This window comes from Loxodonta africana, chromosome 5 (genome assembly GCF_030014295.1).
Source record: "Loxodonta africana isolate mLoxAfr1 chromosome 5, mLoxAfr1.hap2, whole genome shotgun sequence".
Classification (NCBI taxonomy): Eukaryota; Metazoa; Chordata; class Mammalia; order Proboscidea; family Elephantidae; genus Loxodonta; species Loxodonta africana.
Window position 1 is genome coordinate 107,280,256 of NC_087346.1, and position 22,977 is coordinate 107,303,232.

A 22,977-nucleotide genomic window follows, 5' to 3' on the forward strand; every position below is an offset into this window, starting at 1 on the left:
TTTCAGCTGATTGGCTATTCACAGCAAATCCTATCGGGGGGTGATTGCATATCACATCTAAACAGGGAAGTGATCACAACATCATATGACTGCCAAAACACTGAGAGTCATGGCCCAGCCAAGTTGACACACAATCTTAACCATTACACCATATCACCCCTACTAGAATGCCAATGGTAAAAAAAAATAGCAAATGTTGCCAAGAATGTGGAGAGATCAGAACCCTTATTCAATGTTGGTGAGAAAGTAAAATGGTACAACCATTGCAGAAAACAATATGGCAATTACTTAAAAAACCATATGACCAAGCAATTCCACTCTTCAGTATATACTCCACTAGAAGTAGCAACGCAAATAGACACATGCATTCCTACATTAATTGCATCACTATTCACAATAGCAAAAAGGTGGAAACAACGTAACTGCTCAACAACAGATGAATGCATAAACAAAATGTGGTACATCCATATAATGGAATACTACTTAGCTATAAAGGGTCACTATGAGTCAGAATTGTGTCCATGGCAATGAGTTTGGTCTTCGTTTTATAAGAGAAAGGAAGTCTTGATACATGTTACAACATGGATGGAGCTCGAACACATGATGCTGAGCGAAATAAGTCAATAACAAAAGGACAAATACACTATGAACTCATTTATAAGAAAAGAGAAGAATAAGTGAATAGAGATCAATGGCTATTAGTTGTTAACTGGGGTGGGAGATGAAAGGAAGAGAGGGAATTATTCTCTGGGAAGTAATGGGTTTACGTTTATGGCGATGGGAAAACTGGCATCAATTAGGGTAATGGTTGCAAAATTTGATGAGTATAGCTGCAATAAACAAGTTGTACACCAGAAAAAGGGCAAAGCAACAAATGTTGTGTTACATATAATTTTACAACAACGATAACCAAAAAAAAGGCAAAAGTTGCTGATACTACTTGAGTAATCCAAACACCTCATGGGATTAGTTCTTTTGGCTCAAAGATTCAGGATCATGGCTTCGTGGGACTGTCTAGTCAATTGGCCTAATATGATTTTTAGAGTTCCCTCTCTACTCTCTAGTTCAGCGTGTAATGTCTGGGGTGTTAAAAGCTTGCAAGCAACCTCCCAAGATACAGCAATTGGTCGCTGTTCACCCGGAGCACCAGAGAAAAGGACACCCAGGAATCGGAGAAGAACTGGACTGCAGGTCTAACTGCCTCCATGAACTACTGCCTCCTTATCAGAAGAGACCAGAACTGAATAGTGCCTGCCTACCATTACCATGCTTCTGTCAGTTTGTCGTACTGTGGGGGCCTGTGCATTGCTGTGATACTGGAAGCTATACGATCAGTATTCAAATACCAGCAGGGTCACCCGTGGAAGACAGGTTTCAGTTGAGCTTCCAGACTAAGACGGACTAGAAGGAAGTACCCAGCAGTCTATTTCTGAAAAGAATTAGCCAGTGAAAACCTTATGAATAGCAGCAGAACATTGTCAGATATAGTGCTGGAAGATAAGCCCCTCAGGTTGGAAGGCACTCAAAAGATGACTGGGGAATATCTGCCTCCTTAAAGTAGAATCGACCTTAACGATGTGAATGGAGTCAAGCTTTTGGAACCTTCATTTGCTGATGTGGCACAACTCAAGATGAGAAGAAACAGCTGCAAACATCCATTAATAATCGGAACCTGGAATGTATGAAATATTAATCTAAAAAAATTGGAAATCATCAAAAATGAAATGAAATGCATAAAGACCAATATCATAAACATTAGTGAGCTGAAATGGATTGGTGTTGGTCATTTTGAATCAGACAACCATATGGTCTACTATGTCAGGAATGACAACTTGAAGAGAAATGGTGTTGCATTCATTGTCAAAAAGAACATTTCAAGATCTATCCTGAAGTACAGTGTTGTCAGTGATAGGATAATATCCACATGCCTACAAGGAAGACCAGTTAATAGGACTATTATTCAAATTTGTGCATCAACCACTAGGGCCAAAGATGAAGAAATTGAAGATTTTTACCAACTTCTGCAATCTGAAATTGATTGAACATGCAATCAAAATGCACTGATAATTACTGGTGATTGGAATTCAAAAGATGGAAACAAAGAAGAAGAATTAGTAGTTGGAACATATGGACTTGGTGATAGAAACGGTGCCAGAGATTGCATGATTGAATTTTGCAAGACTTCTTCATTGCAAATATCTTTTTTCACCAACATAAACGGTAACTATACACATGGACCTCGCCAGATGGGATACACAAGAATCAAATTGACTACATCTGTGCAAAGAGACAATGAAAAAGCTCAACATCATAAGTCGGAACAAGGCCAGGGGCTGACTGCGGATCAGACCATCAACTACTCATCTGCAAGTTCAAGTTGAAACTGAAGAAAATTAGAAAATGTCCACAAGAGCCACAGTACGACCTCAAGTATAAAACCAAACCCATTGCTGTTGAGTTGATTCCGACTCATAGCAACCCTATAGGACAGAGTAGAACTGCCCATATGGTTTCCAAGGAGCGCCTGGTGGATTTGAACGGCAGACCTTTTGGTTAGCAGCTGTAGATCTTAACCACTGTGCTACCAGTGTTTCCTACCTCAAGTATATCCCACCTGAATTTGGAGACCATCTCAAGAATAGATTTGATGCATTGGACACTAATGACCAAAGACCAGATGAGTTGTGGAATCAAGGACATCATACGTGAAGAAAGCAAGAGGTCATTAAAAAGACAGGAGAGAAAGAAAAGTCCAAAATGTATGTCAGAAGAGACTCCAAAACTTGCTCTTGAACGTAGAGTAGCTAAAGCAAAAGGAAAAAATGATGAAGTAAAAGAGCTGAACAGAAGATTTCAAAAGGCAGCTCAAGAAGACAAAGTATTATGATGGCATGTGCAAAGACCTGGAGACAGAAAACCAAAGGGAAGAACATGCTCAGCATTTCTCAAGTTGAAAGAACTGAAGAAAAAATTCAAATCTCGAGTTGCAATACTGAGGGATTCTACAGGGAAAATATCAAAAGATGCAGGAAGCATCAAAAGAAGGAAGGAATACACAGAGTCACTATACCAAAAAGAATTGGTCGACGTTCATCCATTTCAGGAGGTATCATATGATCAGGAACTGATGGTACTGAAGGAAGAAGTCCAACTGCACTGAAGGCATTGGCAAAAAACAAGGCTCCAGGAATTGATGGGATACCATTTAAGATGTTTCAACAAATGGATGCAGTGCTGGAAGTGCTCATTCATCTATGCCAAGAAATTTGGAAGACAGCTACCTGGCCAACCAACTGGAAGAGGTCTATATTTATGCCTATTACCAAGAAAGGTGACCTCACTGAATGCAGATATTATCAAACAATATTATCAATATCACATGCAAGTAAAATTTTGCTGAAGATTATTCTAAACCAGTTGCAGCAGTATATTGACAGGGAACTGCCAGAAATTCAAGCCAAATTTAGAAGAGGATATGGAACCAGGGATATCATTGCTGACATCAGATGGATCCTGGCTGAAAGCAGAGAATACCAGAAAGATGTTTACCTTGTTTTATTGACTATGCTAAGGCATTTGACTGTGTGGATCATAGCAAATTATGGATAACATTGCAGAGAATGGGATCTGTACATGAATCAAGAGGCAGTCGTTAGAACAGAACAAGGGGATACTATGTGGTCTAAAGTCAGAAAAGGTGTGTGTGAAGGTTGTATCCTTTTACCACACCTATTCAATCTGTATGCTGAGCAGATAGTCCAAGAGGCTGGACTGTATGAAGAAGAACAGGGCATCAGAATTGGAGGAATACTCATTAACGACTTGCGTTATGCAGATGACACCACCTTGCTTGCTGAAAGTGAAGAGGACTTGAAGCACTTACTGATGAAGATCAAAGACCACAGCCTTTAGTATGGATTATACCTCAACATAAAGAAAACAAAAATCCTCACAACTGGACCAACGAGCAACATCATGATAAATGGAGAAAAGATTGAGGTTGTCACGGATTTCATTTTACTTGGATCCACAATCAACAGCCATGGAAGCAACAGTCAAGAAATCAAAAGATCCATTGCATTGGGCAAACTTGCTGCAAAAGACCTCCTTAAAGTGTCGAAAAGCAAAGATGTCACCTTGAGGACTAAGATGCGCCTGACCCAAGCCACGGTGTTTTCAATCACCTCATATGCATGTGAAAGCTGGACAATGAATAAGGAAGACCGAAGAAGTATTGACACCCTTGAATTGTGTGTTGGCGAAGAATATTGGATATACTGGACTGTGTATTGAATATACATGGGCTGCCAGAAGAATGAACAAATCTGTCTTGGAAGAAGTGCAGCCAGAATGCTCCATAGAAGCAAGGATGACGAGACTACATCTCACATACTTTGGACATGTTATTAAGAGGAATCAGTCCCTGGAGAAGGACATCATGCTTGGTAAAATACAGGGTCAGTGAAAAAGAGGATGACCCTCAACAAGACGGACTGACACAGCAGCTGCAACAGCAGGCTCAAACACAGCAACAATTGTTAGGATGGCACAGGACCAGGCATTGTTTATTTCTGTTGTTCATAAGGTCGCTATGAGTTGAAAGTAACTTGACGGCACCTAACAACAACCATTACTAAATGTTTTGATGAAGGAAGCAACAGATGAATCCTGATCAAAAGGGGGAACATGTGGAACAGAATTTCAAATTTTTACAGAATCCAGATTACCGAACCTGAGACTGGAAGAACCCTTAATCTATCACTCTGAGAAAATCTTCAAACCATAAACTGAAATTATCCCCTAAAGTCATCTTTAAACTAAACAACTGTTTAGCTAAATTAATACAGAAACTTTCACCACGAACATTGAGCTTTTTAAAGAATTAGCTATATGAGATCAAATTGTCAACAGTAACTTTAAAGCACAGATGAGAAGTTTATGGGGTAGTGAGTCTAAGTCACGGGTGGTGAAAAAATATAGAGACAGAATGTTGACACAATGGAAGAATGTAACCGATGTTATTGAATGGTGCATGAAGAAATTGATGAAGGAGTGTATGTTCTTCTGTGTTTATTTTTACCATAATTAAAATTAAACAGAGTTATCAAATCACCCAATAATTCCACTCCCAGGAGTATACCCAAGAGAAATTAAAAAAACACAAAAACTAGTGCATACATGTTATACCAGCATTATTTATAATAGCCAACAGCGGAAACAACCCAAAAGTCCATCAGCTAATGAATGGGTAAACAAAATGTGTTATATGCATAAAATGGATTATCATTCAACCATAAAAAGGAATGAAATACTGATACGTACTCTAACATGGATGAACCTTGAAAACACTGTGCTTAGTAAAAGAAGCCAGTCAGAAAAGATCACCTATTGCAAGTTTCCATTTATATGAAATATCCGGAATATGAAAATCTGTAGCAACAGAGAATAGATTGGGAGGGGGGAGAAGGAAGTGGGGAAAGGAAGTGGCGATTAATGGGTTCAGGGTTTCTTTTATGGGGGAAGAAAATGTTCTAAAATTAAATAGTGATGCTGGTTGTACAACTTTGCCAATACACTAAAAAAAGTGCGTTGTACACTTTAAAAGGGCGAATCTCATGGTATATGAATTATATCTCAGTAGATTGTTAAAAATTTAATTCATTCTAGTTATATTTGGTATAATTGTTTTGGCTGGAGTTTCAGTCATTTAATATAAGGCATTTTCCAATGTATGAAGAACTTCAGTGACAAAAAAAATCAGACACTGCGTTTTCCTTCCTCTTTGCCCATATATGTTTAATTCCCATGCACCCATATGGAAAGTATCTAATTGTAACTTTTTATGTGCTTAGTAAAAGTGCTTAGTAGGTGCTTATAAATGTTTATCCCTTTCAGAGGTAAGTGCTAGGAAAATCTTGGCCTCTACTAAGGAAACGGTGTGTTTTCTTCTCCACTCAGAGCTCAAATTTTGGCTTTTTTTTTTTTTCCTCCTCTTCAGCAGTTTGATCACAGCTAACTGTAAGGGAGTCTGGAAAGTGCAGTCTAGCTATGTTTTGGTGAGCAACTGACCACCACGTCTACAAAAACTTACTTTATATGAAGGGTTTAAATGGAACCCTGGTGGTGCAGTGGTTAAGCATTTGCCTACTAACCAAAAGGTCGGCAGCTTGGATCCACCAGCCGCTCCTTGGATACTCAACGAGGCAGTTCTACTCTGCCCTAAACCCAGTGCCATCGAGTTGATTCCGACTCATAGCAACCCTATAGGACAGAGCAGAACTGTCCCTCTGCCCTGTAGGGTCACTATGAGTCGGAATCAACTCGATAGCAACAGGTTTGGTTTTTGGTTTTGAGGTTTAAAGAGATTATGGTACTCAGCACAGTGCTTGGCATCCAGGCTGTTTTTAGTAAATAATAATTTGTATTATTCTTTGTATACCCTTCATAATGTTTGCTAAGTACAATTATATTAATAGTGTCTCCATCCTGAGATCATTGCCGTCTTTAGGGTTTCTGTAATTCATATGACTTTTTTCCAATTGCAAAGACAACGGCACTATGCCAAGGGAATTTCATCAGAGGTGTTTTTGCTTTTGTTTCTGTTTTCTTTAAAGGGATAATAAGGTTTGCAGTTTAGTTTGCAATCTTTTTTCTGGTTTACCATTTTGTCCCTCTGTAGCACATTGTGGGAAAGTTCACCGTGATGCCTGGTCCTGTCCTATGTAGATTTTAGGTACAATTTGAATTGCTGTTCCTATAGCAAATTGGGAGCCCTGGTGACGCAGCGGTGAAGAGCTCAGCTGCTAACCAAGTTGTCAGCAGTTTGAATCCACCAGCCACTCCTTGGAAACCCTATGGGGCAGCTCTACTCTGTCCTATAGGGTCGCTATGAATTGGAATTGACTCAACGGCGATGGGTTTTATAGCAAATTAATGATGAAGCTGCTGTTACTTCACTTCCAAATATCATGAATCAGATAGAAAGCTGATATGAAATTTTAACTACCTTTTTCTCCATTGAATTTTGTTGCTATTTAGTCACTGGTACTGTATACTCACAATGTACAGGACATGAGTGAGTTACTGTATAACTAAGACATAATAGCATCATTACACTAATTCATGTTTGACCTGCTCTGTGAACGCATCCATTATATATGTAAGTTCACTGCTACTACCTCAATTTTCATATTTATAATCTGCCTGGTTCTAATTTAATTTTGAAGGCCACACAGTGTTTTCATTTTTGCTGGAATCTCTTCTTTGACCTCAAGTTGCCATTTGCATTCTTCTTCTACATGGGAATGAATGAAGCCCACTGCCTCTTTCTGCCTCCCGTATTTCTTGGAACATGAACACATCAAGTTCAGTCAGAACATACTGAGACTATTTTTCTTTTTATCATAAAGCAAAAATCTCTACGATGAGGTAACACTTTTTACAGTATAATGAACACATTCTGGTCTCCTGGCTAAAAACAGATATGGTTTTCTTCGAAGAGTTTAAATAAGGAAAAACCCCGTCATACCACTTTAAGCTCTCGCTTAAGCTCATTATTCTATTTTATTTTGTTTTAGTGAGAGTATACGTAGCCAAACATATACCATTTCAGCAATTTCTACATGTACAATGCAGTGACATTGGTTGCATTCTTCAAGTTGTCCTACCATTCTCCCTATCCTTTCCCAAGTATTTCCACCACCATTATCTTAAACTCACTGCCCACTAAGCTTCCTGTTATGAATTGAATTGTGTCCCCCCCAAAAAAAAAAAAAATTTTTTTTTCTTGGCTAGGCCATGATTTCCAGTATTGTGTGATTGTCCTCCATTTTGTGATCTGATGTAATTTTCCTCTGTGTTGTAAACCCTAACCTCTATGATGTTAATGAAGCAGGATTAGAGGCAGTTATCTTAATGAGGCAGGACACAATCTACAGGATTAGGTTGTATCTTGAGTCAATCTCTTCTGAGATATAAAAGAGAGAAGTGATCAGAGAGAAGAGGGACCTTCCAAGTAAGAAGTGCCAGGAGTAGAGCACATCCTTCGGACAAGGGGTCCCTGTGCTGAGAAGCTCCCAGACCAGGGGAAGATTGATGACAAGGACTTTCCCCTAGAGAAAACAGAGAGAAAGCCTTGTCTTGGAGCTGGTGACCTGAATTCGGACTTCTAGCCTCCTAAACTGTGAAAGAATAAATTTCTGTTTGTTAAAGCCATCCACTTGTGATATTTCTGTTATAGCGGCACTAGATAACTAAGATACTGCCCAGCCAAGCTTGTCAATTTGATCTCACATAGATAATTCTTTAAAACAGCATAATACTTAAAGTAAACTTACTTTACTAATTAAGACAAGCTTTTTTTTTGTTATTGACAGCCAAGGAGGTTAAAAATCAGTGCCTTTATCCCCTCCCCCCCCTTTTTTTTTTCCTGTTTATGAAGCCCTAGTGAAAGGCTGAGCCAACAATAAATGATCCCAAGTCCTTGAATCACTACATGGAGGAAAGCTAGCCTGTTCAGTGGGAACACTGACCTTGAACTGCGATGTGTTATTGTGTTAAGCCGCTGCAATTTTGGAGTTTATTTATTACAGCACTAGCGTTGCCCTAACCAGCACCCCCACATCCATTTTTCCCCCCAGAGGTATAGAAGAGTGTATGGAAATTAAAGGGAGTGCCATGAAGCATTCATCCTATACCCCTCTAGGCACAGAGAAGAAAGAAAGAGAAATAATCAGGTTATAAAATATGAGTTCGGTGTTTGAACTAACTTCTCCTCCAGGTATTGTTGTACTGCCCCAGATAAATATTGGCTCAGTAAACATCATTGAGGGAAGCAGTTCAGGCAAGGATTCAGTCTCACCACTCCCAGGGTCCTCTGTCAGATTTTCAACTGAACTTACATATGAAATCACCACATCCTTTTGAACTAGCAAAATGGAAAAGCATAATGCAGTTATTAAGAACGGGGCCTTGGAGAAAAACCAACCAGTGTTCAAATCTAAGCTTGACTGTTGACTAGCTTCAGGCTAAATAAACTTCCAGGAACAAGAGCCAAAACCATGTTCCCAAACTTGTCTTAAGAGGAAATTCAGCTGCACAGAGCGTGGGATGCTAGTTTGCTCCACTGCCATTTCTGTGCTTGGCACTCAGCTCTCCTGAAACTCCTCCTCCCACCAGCACCAAAGCCACAACTGACTCCACTACTTACCTTTTCAGCTACCATTTCTGCCATTACCTCCAAAGAGGGTGTGTTAGTTTAGGTCCCTCAGGAAGCAGATGCCAAGAAAGAATTAGAAATGAAAGAGATTTATTGGAAGGGAAATGCCTGTGAAAGACAGGGGGAGGAAACAGAAATAGTTAGGAGTAGTCAGACCATGATGCAGGTCTGACACCTGTAAAATCAGAGAGAGAAAGAGAAGGATTGGATAGGAAGAGCCACAGACTGCAGTGACCTCTTTCACAGTCTTACCCAGGCCAATGAGAACCTATGAGAGTATCTTGCAGTGGGGAGGAATGGCCTGGTTCTTGTTACCCACTGCACCCCCCACCCCATGCTCATTGATTGACTGGAGCTTCCTGGGTAGAACAGAGATGTGAAATGAATATTGCAGCCAATTCCAAAGGATGTCAGCTAATATCACCCCTACAGCAGGTCCACTTAAAGGGAGATCTGAGCAGCATACCTCCATGGCTGCCAAAGGAGTTCTCCCATCTCTCTTAGTTACGTAGAGCTACCATATCAGAAAACTCACAAATAGGTGGCTTTAAAAGATAGAAAATTATTCTCTCACAGTCCTGGAGGCTAAAAGTCCAAATCAGGGTCTCAGCTGTGACAATTTCTTCTGTGAGCCTCTCTCCTAGTTTCTGGTGTCTGCCAGCGATCCTTGGTGTTCCTTGGCTTCTGTCTTTCCCCTGTGTGTGTCTCTGTGTTTATTCTGGTCTTTTATAACTCAGAAGTGATTAGGTTTAGGATCCACCCTACACTGGTATGGCCTCATTAACGTAACAAAAGCCACTATTCCAAGCAAGATCACATCCGTTGGTAGGTACAGTACATATTTTAGGGGAACACATTTCAATCCGTAACACAATCTTTCCTTCTGGCATCACTAACTCCTGAGTCAAAGTCTGATTGATGGAGCATTAGTCCATGTGCCATTGCTGCAAGAAAGCCTGGGGAAGCAAGTCTCTAGCATTTTCAGCACCAAAGATTGAGTCTCCTTGTATACAGGTGAAAACAAATGATGAGTGTCCACCAGAGCATGTAAAGCACTTAGCCCAATATCTGGCACCTCACAGGCACTAAATGAAGGGACGCTTACTAACAATTGTAAAATGGTAGGGAGGGATGATGGAAGAAGCAGGGGTTGTTGAGTTGATCTCTCTTGGATTTGAATCTTGACTCCAGCTTCTGGTGGAATTGGGCAAGTTATTTAATCTTTCTGAGCCTCAGTATTTCATCTGTGAAACCTCTTTTGCAGAATTGTGAAAATTTTAGTTATCATATATAAAATGATTGGGCCAGAGTAGACTCTGAGAAAATGTTGTTAGGTACTGTCAAGTCAGTTCCGACTCATAGCAACCCTATGTACAGCAGAACAAAACAATGACTAGTCCTGCACCATTCTCACAATTATTGCTGTGCTTGAGCGCATTGCTACAGTTACTGTGTCAATCCATCCTCTTTTTTGCTGACTGGCTACTTTACCAAGCATAATGTCCCTCTCTAGGAACTGGTCCCTCCTGATAACATGTCCAAAGTACGTGAGACGAAGTCTCGCCATCCTTGCTTCTAAGGAACATTCTGGCTGCACTTCCTCCAAGACAGACTTGTTCTGAGAAAATAATAATGCTGTAGTTACTTGGAGCCCTGGTGGTGCAGTGTTTAAGAGCTTGGCTCCTAACCAAAAGGTTGGCAGTTTGAACCTGCCAGCTGCTCCTTAGAAACCCTATGAGACAGCTCTACTCTGTCTTATAAGGTCACTCTGAGTCCAAATCGACTGATGGCAATGGGCAATGGACTGTAGTTACTTTGTGGTGAACAGGGTAAGGAGTACCAGCATTAGATTGTAAGCTCTGTGGGAACAAGCACCATGCTGTGTTCTTCTTTGTAGTCTTGGTTCTTTGTATGGAGCCTGGTATACACCAGGCCCTCCCTCAATAGATGTTTGTTGATTGAATGAATGAGTGAACTAATGAATGATCAAACATTTTTTCTTATTGATAATCACTAGAAAGCTACATAAATCATTTTAATGTAATGTATTAAGAACATGTAATGTTCTTGTGTTCAATCCAGCCTCTCCAAGAAGCTTAGAAATTACAGTTTTATTTTATTTCATTAATTTAATTTTTATCAAAACAATGTGATACACAGTGTTAAAAGTTACCTAGTAATGACCAGAAATCTTTTCTCTGGCCCATCCCTTCTCCCACCCCTGAGTCCCATTCTTCAGTGGCAACCACTTTCAACTCCTTAGTTGTATCTTTTGGTATTTACTTCCATATTGTTCTTTCTTGATTAAAAAAAATAGATAATATTGATTTTTTACTACGGAAGATGGAGGCTTCAGTCTCTTACACCACCTCCCCCTACACACATACACATTCACAAGTCCCACTTCCCATCCAATATAGTTACTTCAGTTATTTCACAAATTCTTGTTAAATCAGTAATGTGTTTATTGCATAAGATTATGTCAGTACTAAGCCATGCAGAATACTGTAATAATGTTTTATTTCTCATATTTTTTATCCCCTTTGGTTTCTAATTGACCTGCTTTTTCATTTACTTAACTGTGATGATCACGAATTCATTCCCAAACTATCCTCTAGAACTATAAAATCTCATGATAGCCAAACATATGTGATCTTCTCTTGGTTCCCTTCTTCCTGGGAGTCATCCCTCCAGTGCCCTCTGATCTTCTGCTGCAGCTCGGACCTGTCGCTCAGCCTTGTTGCAGAGCTGTTGTCCTGCAACATCATTTGAGGAAATGCTTTCACCTCTCCTGTGCTGGATTCTCTGTATCCAGGATCCCATGTCTTCCTCTTGATTAGGTGACTCTGGAAGCTCCCTGAGAAAGAGTGCAGAGGAAGTAAGTTTTTATTTTGTTTTGTCTTTTGAGGCTTTGCATGTCTACACATCTTTATCCCACCCTGAGGTTGAGCCATTATTAGAATACGAAACATCTTATAGCAATTATTCATTCCAAGGTTTGTCCAAGAGTGACAGAAGTTCTGAAATAACAGTGGTTTGAACAGCACTGAAGTTTTATCTCACTCACGTGAAAATTGGCATAGGTAATCCAGGGCCTGTGTGCTGGCTCCCCAGTTGCAGGAACACAGGCTCTTTCTTTCACGTCATTCATCATCCTTAAGAGGCAGCCTCCACTTGGTGATTTGAGATAACTGCTTCAGTCCCAAGCTTTGCATTCTCTTTCAAGCCAGCAGATAGAAGGAAGAGAAAGGGAAAGGACAGGGAACCACACTTTAAGGACATGTCCTAAAAGTTGCACACACTTCCACTTACATCCTATCCCATTAGCCAGAATTTAGTCATAAGATCATATTAACATTATTTTACCCTTCTTTTTAAACTTATTTGCATGATATCTCCCACAGATTTTATTGTACCTATGTATCTGCATCATTACTATTATTAGGTTTTAAGTGCATGGTGTGAACTACCATGCCCATTAATTTTTATTTTATGTCTTTAATTTGTAACCCAGATGTTTTATTTTGTAAGCTGTCCTAACCTTGAAGTAAACATCATCATATCCAACAGAAGAAAAGTCAATAATGATTGTTGAAGTTTGACCTGACTGTCTTCCTGGGGAACCTTGTTCGTGCTGATGCTTTTAGGCTTTAGAAGTTTTCTAGTTACCTTGGTGGTGGAAGCTGTGCGCTGAAAGGCAGAGAAGGTGTTGTGTGTCTCCCACCGTGGCAGTATTCAAGCCTCTCATTCTATCTGCTACTAAGGTCCACCTGCATCTATACCCTTCCCTTAGTTTGGTTGTTCAACACTTCCATGGATTCTGTTGTTGTTAGATCCTGTCAAGTCAGTTCTGACTCATAGCAACCCTGTGTACAACAGAAACACTGCCCTGTCTTGTGCCATCCTCACAATTCTTGTTATGCTGGAGCCTATTGTTTTAGCCACTGTGTCAATCCATCTCATCGAAGGTCTTCCTCTTTTTCACTGACCCTCTACTTTACCAAGCATGATGTCCTTCTCCAGGAACTGGTCCCCCTGATAAGTCCAAAATACATGAGACAAAGTCTTGCCATCCTCACTTCCAAGGTGCATTCTGCCTATACTTCTTCCAAAACAGATTTGTTCATTTTTCTGGCAGTCCATGGTATAGTCAATGTTCTTCACAAACACCATAATTCAAAGACATCAATAATTCTTCAGTTGTCCTTATTCATTGGCCAGACTTTGCATGAATAAGAGGTAATTGAAAATACCATGCTTGAGTCAGGCACCCCTTAGTCCTCCAGGTGACATATTTGCTTTTTTTTTTATTGTTATAATTGTTCCATTTTATTATTAGTTATTGTGGTTAATCTCCCTTTTTTATTGTGTTTTAGGTGAAAGTTTACAGCTCAAGTTAATTTGTCATACAAAAATTTATGTTGTTGTTGTTAGGAGCCATCAAGTCGGTTCCAACCTCATAGCGACCTCGTGCATAACCGAACAAAACACTGCGTGGTCCTGCGCCGTCCTCACAGTTGTTGCTATGCCTAAGCCCATTGTTGCAGCCACTGTATCAACCCACCTCTTTGAGGTTCTTCCTCTTTTTCGCTTACCCTCTACTTTACGAGCATGATGTCCTTCTCCAGGGACTGATCCCTCCTGACATGTCCAAAGTATGTAAGACGCAGTCTCGCCATCCTTGCTTCTAAGGAGCATTCTGGTTGTATTTTTTCTAAGACAGATTTGTTCATTCTTTTGGCAGTCCATGGTATAGTCAATATTCTTCACCAACACCACAGTTCAAAGGCATCAATTCTTTGGTCTTCCTTATTCATCGTCCAGCTTTCACATGTATATGATATGATTGAAAATACTGTGGCTTGGGTCAGGCACACCTTAGTCTTCAAAGTGACATCTTTGCTCTTCAACACTTTAAAGAGGTCCTTTGCAGCAGATTTGCCCAATGCAATGGTCTTTTGATTTCTTGACTGCTGCTTCCGTGGCTGTTGATTGTGGATCCAAGTAAAATGAAATCCTTGACAACTTCAATCTTTTCTCCATTTATCATGATGTTGCTTATTGGTCCAGTTGTGAGGATTTTTGTTTTCTTTATGTTGAGGTGTAATCCGTACTGAAGGTTGTGGTCTTTGATCTTCATTAGTAAGTGCTTCAAGCCCTCTTCACTTTCAGCAAGCAAGATTGTGTCATCTGCATAACGCAGGTTGTTAATGAGTCTTCCTCCAATCCTATTGCCCCATTCTTCTTCATATAGTCCAGATTCTCGTATTATTTGCTCAGCATACAGATTGAATGGGTATGGTGAAAGAATACAACCCTGACGCAGAACTTTCCTGATCTTAAACCAATCAGTATCCCCTTGTTCTGTCCGAACAACTGCCTCTTGATCTATGTAAAGGTTCCTCATGAGCACAATTAAGTGTTCTGGAATTCCCATTCTTCGCAATGTTATCCATAATTTGTTATGATCCACACAGTCGAATACCTTTGCATAGTCAATAAAACACAGGTAAACATCCTTCTGCTATTCTCTGCTTTCAGCCAGGATCCATCTGACATCAGCAATGATATCCCTGGTTCCATGTCCTCTTCTGAAACCAGCGTGAATTTCTGGCAGTTCCCTGTCGATATACCGCTACAGCCATTTTTGAATGATCTTCAGCAAAATTTTGCTTGCATGTGATATTAATGATATTGTCCTATAATTTCCACATTCAGTTGGATCACCTTTCTTGGGAATAGGCATAAATATGGATCTCTTCCAGTCAGTTGGCCAGGAAGCTGTCTTCCATATTTTTAGGCATAGACGAGTGAGCACTTCCAGTGCTGCACCTGTTTGTTGAAGAAAATCAGACCATCCCTGCATAGCTGGTATGAATCCCACTTAGTCATGGTGAATTATTTTTTTGATATGTTGTTGAATTCTATTGGCTAGAATTTTGTTGAGGATTTTTGTGCCCAAGTTCGTGAGGGATATTGGTCTGGGGTTTTCTTTTTTTGTGTGGTGTCTTTACCTGGTTTTTGTATCAGGGTTACGCTGGCTTCATAGGATGAGTTTGGGAGTATTCCATCCTTTTCTATGCTCTGAAATACCCTTAATAGTAGTGGTGTTAACTCTTCCCTGAATGTTTGGTAGAATTCTCCCATGAAGCCGTCAGGGCCAGGGCTTTTTTTTGTTGAGAGTTTTTTAATTACCTCTTCAATCTCTTCTTTTGTTATAGATTTATTTAGTTGTTCTACCTTGGCTTGTGTTAGTTTAGGTAGGTAGTGTATTTCTATAAATTTGTCCATTTCCATAGGTTTTCAAATTTGTTGGAGTACAATTTTGCATAGTATTCTGTTATGGTTTTTATTAATTTCAGTTAGGTCTGTTGTGATATCACCCATTTCATTTCTTATTCGGGTTATTTGCTTCCTCTCCTGTTTTTCTTTTGTCAGTTTGGCCGGTGGTGTATTGATTCTGTTGATCTTTTCAAAGAACCAGTTTTTGGTCTTGTTGACTCTTTCAATTGTTTTTCCATTTGCTATTTCATTTATTTCTGCTCTAATTTTTATTATTTCCTTTCTTCTGGCACCCAAGGGCTTCTTTTTCTGCTCTCTTTCTCTTTGTTCAAGTTGTAGGGTTAATGTTTTTTTATTTTGGCCCTTTCTCTTTTTTGGATGGGTGCGTTTATTGGTATAAGTTGGCACTGAGCACTGCTTTTGCTGTGTCCCAAACCTTCTGGTAAAACATGTTTTCAGTCTTATTTGAAGCTATGAATTTTTTTATTCTGTCCATGATTTCTTCTATAACCCAGTAGTTTTTAAGCAAGATGTTGTTCAGTTTCCCTGTATTTGATTTTTTTCCCCCCTTGGTTTTTCTCGTATTGATTTCTGCTTTCATGACAGTATGGTCAGAAAAGATGCTTTGTAATATTTCGATGTTTTGGATTCTGTTAAGGCTTGTTTTATGGCCGAATATGTGGTCTATTCTGGAAACTGTTCCATGTGCACTGGAAAAGAAAGTATAGTTGGCTGCTGTTGGGTGGAGTGTTCTGTATATGTCTATGCGATCAAGTTGGTTGATTGTGGCATTTAGATCTTTCATATCTTTGTTCGGCTTCTTTCTAGATATTCTGTCCTTGACCAAAAGTGGTGTGTTGAAGTCTCCTTGTATTGTGGAGTTGTCTATTTCTCCTTTCAATGCTGTTAGAGTTTATTTATTTTGGAGCCCTGTCGTTGGGTTCATATATGTTTATCGTGATTATGTCCTCCTGTTGTACTGACCCTTTAATCATTATATAGTGTCCTTCCTTATCCTTTGTGGTGGATTTTGCTTTAAAGTCTATTTTATCGGGATTAATGTTGCCACTCCTGCTCTTTTTTCATTTGTTGTTTGCTTTTTCCCTTCTTTGAGTTTTAATTTGTGTCTTTGAGCCTAAGGTGTCTCTTGTAAGTGTATATAGATGGATCATGTTTTTTTAATCCATTCTGCCACTCTCTATCTCTTTATTGGTGCATTTAGTCCATTTACATTCAGTGTAATTATTGAGAGGTATGAGTTTAGTGGTGTCATTTTGATGTACTTTGTGTGTGTGTGTGTGTGTGTGTGGTGTTGAGAGTTTCTTTGTTCTGCTTAATTTTCTATGCTGAGTCATTTTTCTTTATTTTCTTTTCATCATTTTTGATTTTGCATTTACTGAGTCTTTATGTTTCTGTTCTTTATTTTCACACATAGGATTGTTAGTTTCCTTTGTGGTTACGTTAAAAATTACCTCTATTTTTCTAAATTTAAACCAATCTTTTATTCCTTGATATTGCTTTAACTTCTTCTCCATATGAAAGCTCTATGGACTACACTATTTACTCCCTCTCTTTTGTTTTACCGTTGTCATTTTTTACATATTGATGACTCTGTTTCCCTATTTTCAGTGTTTTAGATTTGACTCATTTTTGTGACTTCCCTATCTGGGTTATTTGATTGGTTTGTCCTGTATTTTAGTCTTGGGTTGTTATCTGATACTACTGATTCTCTAACTAGAGGACTCCCTTTAGGATTTCTTGTAATTTTAGTTTGGTTTTTACACATTCCCTTAACTTCTGTTAGCCTGGAAATGCCCTAATTTCACCTTCATGTCTGAGAGACAGTTTTGCTGGATATATGATTCTTGGCTGGCAATTTTTTTCCTTCAAGGCTTTATATATGTCATCCCATTGCCTTCTTGCCTGCATGGCTTCTGCTGAGAAGTCCAACCTTGTTCTTATTGGCTCTCCTTTGAAGATGACTTTCATTTATGCCTAGACACTCTTAAAATTCTCTCTTTATCTTTGGTTTTGGGAAGTTTGATTATAATATGTCTTGCTGACTTTCTTTTGGGATCTACCTTGTGTGGGATTCGATGTGCTTCTTGGATGGATATCTTCTCGTCTTCACGATATCAGAGAAGTTTTTTGCCAACAAATCTTCAACAATTTTCTCTGTATTTTCTGTTATCCTCCTCTGTTCTGGTACGCCAATCGCTTGTAGATAGAGTCCCACATAATTCTGAGAGTTTCTTCATTTTTTTAAATTCTGTTTTCCGATTTTCCCTCAAATATATTGGTCTCAAGTGCTTTGTCTTCTGTCTCACTAATTCTGACTTCCATTGCCTCAGTTCTCCTCCTATGATTTTCTATGTGTTGTCTAATTCTGAAATTTTATTGTTAATTTTTTGGATTTCTATTTGCTGTCCCTTTATGGATTCTAGCAGCCTGTTAAATTTGTCATTTTACTCTTGTATAGCCTTCCTAAATTCCTCAATTGCTTTGTGTGTTCCTTGGCTTGGTCTGTGTTTTGCCTGATCTCCTTCCTGATTTCTTGAAGAGCTCTGCATATTAATCTTTTGAATTCTACCTTCAGTAATTCCAAGACCTTCTCTTCCTCTGTGAGGTTTCCTGGTATTTTGTTTTGGTCAATTGCAGAAGCCATCATGGTCTGCCTCTTTATGACTTGATATTGACTGTTGTCTCTGAGCCATCGGTAAGTTATTATATTTATTTATTTTATGTTTGCTTACTATGTCTTAGCTTTTTATTTTGTTTTGTTTTGATATGCCCGAATAGGCTGGTCATGTGAGCTACTTTGATTATTGGCATCTTTGGAGCTCTCATGTCCTGTCACGAGGTGGTTAGAGCTGCTGTTAGGTCTATGAGCCCAGGAGTCTGTTTTCTTTTCTGTGTGGTTTTAGCTCAGGTGCCCAGGTCATTGGTCACCAAGTATGTGTTGCAGGACTACATAGGGATGATGGGAGTAGGCACAGGTATCTGGCTGCAGTAGGGGGTTGTGTGCTAAGCAAAGTAGGGGGCTGGCCGCTGCCCCTGAGTGCCTGGGTGGAAAGCATGTCCCTGTTCCCTAGAGTACATAGGTGGGTGGGTTTTGTAGCCAGACTTTGGGCACCCAATGCTGTTGATTGTGAGGACTGCGAGATACCACTTGTTCTTGGACCCCTGTGGTGGGTGACTAGTTGGAATGGGTGGAACCACTAGTCCTCAGGTTCCTGATATGGCTAGGTGAGGACCCTGCTTAATGGGCAGGGAGGTGTCAGTGTCCCCAATCTGCCATTCCCCCTTAGCCATTGCATTTGGAAATAGGTTTCAGGTATATACCCTGTTGTACCGTGCTAATGAGGGCCTACGCAGTTGGAATGGGCCCATACAGGTCTAGGCAGGGGTAAAAGGCATTTGAAGTCCATGGAGCCCTTATGCCTGTACCTAAGAAAAGGGGCAGTGCCTGCCACTCTCTATCTCTTTATTAGTTCATTTAGGGGAGCTGACAGATTCTTTTTTCCTGTTTGTTTATTTATTTATTTGTTGTCTCCCCAAAGCTAGGAGATTGGCTCAGGTGTGATGGGTCCCATTTCTGGCCTAGGAGGCACAGCAATTGCTGAGCACTGCCGGACCAGGACCAGAGCAGAGTGGGGAGGGGGAGAGAGGCACTTCCAGAGGGAGAAGGGTTGTTTGGATCCTGCATGGGTAGGTTAGACACTTGAAGGACTTAACTTTCACAGATCCATCACCACTTACCCCTGGCTTCAGAGGCTTGTGCAGACTCTCCACTGCTTGGCTCCTCCTGGCATGGAAAATGCGTCCTGAGTGCTACTGCTTGCCTCAACTTGCATGCGGTAGCTGATCCAGTATGCAGGGTGCCAGTCAGGTCAAGTCTGGCAAATCCTCGCTGCTTCTGAACTGTCTCTCACTCCCCCTACTACTCAGTTCAACTCCTCAACTTTGTCTTTGATGTTTAGGGCTCCTAGATTGTCATATATAATCAATTCACTTGTTTTTTCTAGCATCTGACTATTCCACCATTTTGTCCCCGCCTCCATATTTGCTTTTTGACACTTTAAAGAGGTCTCTTTCAGCAGATTTGCCTAATGCAATGTATCATTTGATTTCTTGAATGCTGCTTCCATGGGCATTGATCGTGGATCCAAGAAAAATGAAATCCTTGACAAATTCAATATTTTCTTCATTTATCATTTATCATCATGCTGCTTATTGGCCCATTTGTGAGGATTTTTGTTTTCTTTATGTTAAGGTGTAATCCATACTGAGGGCTGTAGCCTTTGATCTTCATCAGTAAGTGCTTCAAGTCCTTTTGCTTTCAGCAAGCAAGTTTGTGTCATCTGCATATTACAGGTTGTTAATGTGTCTTCCACCATCCTTACGCCACATTCTTCTTCCTAGTCTAACTTCTCAGATTATTTGCTCAACATACAGATTGAATAAGTATGGTGAAAGGATGCAGCCCTGACAAACATGTTTCTTGATTTTAAACCATACAGTATCCACTTGCTGTGTTCACACGACTGCCTCTTGGACTATGTATAATTTCCGCATGAGCACAATTAGGTGTTCTAGAATTCCCATTCTTTGCAATGTTATCCATAATGGATCCTATAGTCAATAAATCATCCTTTTTACCAATGCTAGTTTGATTAAGATTTCTGTCACTTGAAGACAAAATAGTCCTGACTATTCACATTCAAACAAAGTAGCTTCTTGTACTTGCAGTAGAGCTTGTTCATTGTGCACAGGTCTCATTTTCCATTGCTTTTAGTTCCCTGTATATTAATTGCATTGCAACCATAGCAGTCTACATAATGCCAATCAAATTTCCTAATTAGTGTATCATGTTTTATCCATTTCATAATATAAAATTTGGATGGTAAAAGAAATATCATTGTGTTTGATGTAATATTTATTGTAATGTAAATTGATTTTTGAATAGCCTTGATTTTTTCTGCACATCTATACTTTAGTGTTAAAATGACACTTAAATTTTACAGAATTTTGGCCAGTAGTTATTACGAATAACCAACCAACCAATCAACGCTTTGCCAGCAAGTCAATTCTGACTCATAGCGACCCTATAGGACACAGTAGAACTACCCCATAGGGTTTCCAAGAAGCAGCTGGTAGATTTGAACTGCTAGCCTTTTGGTTAGCAGCCGAGCTGTTAATCACTGCACCACCAGGGCTCTGCTATTATAAACAGTGTTATTTAATTTTACTAGTTTATCATTTTGCCTTTGAGTCTGTAACTGTGTACAGTTTCAAACAGCAATGTTTATAATCCTTGTGCATTATAGACGTAGGTGCATTTCACAAAAGTTTCTTCATCTATACTTACCTGCTTCTTGACAAAAACTGAGTAACATTTAAAACAAAACACCATGATTTCAGGGGACATCTAAGTCAATTGGCATAATAAAATCTATTAAGAGAATATTTACATCCTACTTTGAAGAGTGGTGTCTTGGGTCTTAAATGCTAGCAAGCAGCCATCTAAGATGCATCAATTGGTCTCAACCCACCTGGATCAAAGGAAAATGAAGAACACCAAGGACACAAAGTAATTACGAGCCCCAGAGACAGAAAGGGCCACATGAACCAGAGACTGCATCATCCTGAGACCAGAAGAACTAGATGGTGCCCGGCTAAAACCAATGACTGCCCTGACGGGAACACAACAGAGAACCCCTGAGGGAGCAGGAGATCAGTGGGATGCAGACCCCAAATTCTCATAAAAGACCAGACTTAATGGTCTGACTGAGACTAGAAGGACCCTGGTGGTCATGGCCCCCAGACCTTCTGTTGACCCAGAACAGAAACCATTCCCGAAGCTAACGCTTCAGACATGGATTGGACTGGACAATGGGTTGGAGAGGGATGCTGGTGAGGAGTGAGCTTCTTGGATCAGATGGACACATGAGACTATGTTGCCATCTCCTGCCTGGAGAGGAGATGAGAGGGTAGAGGGGGTTAGAAGCTGGAGAAATGGACACGAAAAGAGAGAGTGGAGGGAGAAAGCGGGCTGTCTCATTAGGGCGAGAGTAATTGGGAGTATGTAGCAAGGTGTATGTAAGTTTTTATGTGAGAGACTGACTTGATTTGTAAACTTTCACTTAAAGCACAATAAAAATTATAAAAAAGAAAACAGACCCTCTCTCAACAATTAATATAACAAATAGACAGGAAATCAGAAAGGATGTAGAAGAACTCAACAATACCGTCAACCAATAGGATATAATTAACATTTATAGAATACTGTACCCAACATTGGCTGAATACGCATGTTTTTTTCAAATGCTCACAGACATATACCAAGATAGAACATATGCTAGGCTGTAAAACAAGCCTCAATAAATTTAAAAGAATTGAAATTAAACAAAGCACGCCTTCCAACTACAATAGAATCAAACTAGAAATTAATAACAGAAAAATAATAGAAAACTTTTTAAACACTTGGAAATTAAATAATACCTTTCCAAATAATCCATGAATCAAAGAGGAAGTCTTAAGGAGAAAAATATACATTGAACTGAGTGAAAATGAAAACACATCTTATGTGGGGCACATCTAAAATAATGCTGAAGGGAAATTTTATAGCAATGAATGCATACAATAGGAAAGAAGAAAAATCTCAAACTAATCATCTAAGTTCCCACCTCAAAAGACTAGTAAAATGATACCAAAATATAAAATAAAGTAAGTAGAGGAAGAAAATAGGAGCAGAAATCAATGAAGTTCAAAACAGAAAAACAATGGAGAATATCAATGAAACAAAGAACTGGTTCTTCAAAAAGATCAATAAAATTGACAAATCTGAGCAATATTGACAAAGAAAAAAAGAAAGAAGATACAAATGACCAAAGTCAGGAATGAAATAAAGGATATCACTGAAGACCCTGCAGACATCAAAAGGGCAATAAGGGAATACTATAAAAAAAAAACTCTACACATACAAATTTGACTACTTAGATGAAATGGACCTATTCCTTGAACAATACAAACTACTACAACCCACTCAATATGAAATAAGTAATTTGAATAGCTCTAAGCCAGAATTCCACCACTTGTCTGTCAGTTAGTCATACTGTGGTGGCTTGTGTGTTGTGATGCTTGAAGCTATGCCCCAAGTATTTCAAATATCAACAGGATCACCCATGGTGGACAGGTTTCAGCAGAGCTTTCAGCCTAAGACAGACTGGGAAGAAGGACCTGGAATTCTATTTCTGAAAAAATTGGCGACTGACAACCTTATGGATAACAGCAGAATATTGTGATATAGTGCCAGAAGATGAGTCCCTCAGAATGGAAGGCACTCAAAACATGACTAAGAAAGAGCTGCTTCCTCAAAGTAGAGTTGACCTTAATGACATGGATGGAGTCAAGCTTTCGGGACCTTGATTTGCCGATGGGGCATAACTCAAAATGAGAAGAAACAGCTGCAAACATCC